This window comes from Coenobita brevimanus, chromosome 5 (assembly GCF_032717465.1).
Source record: "Coenobita brevimanus isolate Jiangsu-jjx chromosome 5, ASM3271746v2, whole genome shotgun sequence".
Taxonomy (NCBI): Eukaryota; Metazoa; Arthropoda; class Malacostraca; order Decapoda; family Coenobitidae; genus Coenobita; species Coenobita brevimanus.
In genome coordinates, this window is record NC_136958.1 from 15,426,149 (window position 1) to 15,427,312 (window position 1,164).

The window sequence follows — 1,164 nt, forward strand, 5'->3', positions numbered from 1 at the left end:
TTTAAAAGGAAATAATATATATTTGCTGAATATAGGCTAAAAATTTCAACAAATAATTCAAGAACAAAAAGACCTAGAATGGGGAATAACTGTGAAAAGTAAAGAGCAAAAAGAGGCATTAGTGCTGAAAAAAAATAATAATTATTTCAATATATATGATTAACTAAACACCAGTGAAGCAATTTTTGCACTCAGGGTAAATAAATTATCCGTGAAGTGATTGTTTTTATTAATATTTATTCCAGTGCCCAAAATGGGAACGTTGGCGCTTAAAAGGCCAAGTTCATCCGAAAAGTGAACCCGGTGGACCATAGGCTGAAGTTGGCCTTCTCCTGCAGCTCATCATTCTCCTTTCGGGGGATAGGGAGGGGGCTGAGGGATGTTTGTGTACTTGGATAACGAAGCCGCCTAGTTGTATTGGTGTCACCACGTAAAGGTGTCCCTCCCCATCACCTTTATGTAGGTTAATACTGTTCCACGTTATCTCTGCAGTCTGTGTCGATTTGAAAAAGAAATATATAATTATGTGAATAGTAATATTTAGTATGCAAATGTAATAGGTGTGGGAACCAGTGCTAGAGAACCCTAAGGAGAATACAACCTCTTGAGTAAGAGGGACGCCATATCCTGAATATAATCGTATGGCACAAGAATGAATCAAGACTTGCGGTATCGTTGTATATAATTAACCATATCAACGGCCATACCACGTTGAGTACACCGCTTCCTGTCCGATCAGCGAAGTTAAGCAAGTTGCGTTGGGTCTGGTTAGTACTTGGATGGGTGACCGCCTGGGAACACCAGATGCTGTTGGCATCCCTACGTGTCAAGTGGGGTTGGTGGAGGATTGTGCCCCTCCATGTAAAACAACTAACTCTAAGCCCTTGGCCACCCCGTCTGGGATACATGGCGTCAGGCAATGAATGAATGAATACCTAAGACGTATTATTTATTTATATTTTTGCAACTTTAGACAGTTTTATTTGGAATAGGATATACTGTGTATTTTTCTAACTGCAGGGGTAAGATACAGACTTTATTAATCCGTTAACTAAGAAAGAATTTTTCAAAGTTGAATAACATCTTCTGGATGTAGCGAGAGTATCTAGTATACAGACGCCCCAGTTTTGGAGAGGTTAACGATCGCATGTGAGCTGTGTAAGC

The 1,164-nt window shown here is 39.8% G+C and overlaps 1 pseudogene; it reads left to right on the forward strand.

Annotated features, from left to right (window-relative positions):
* The first annotated feature begins 693 nt into the window (after positions 1-693).
* On the forward strand, positions 694-816 carry LOC145399072 (5S ribosomal RNA; annotated as a pseudogene).
* Positions 817-1,164: the final 348 nt, after the last annotated feature.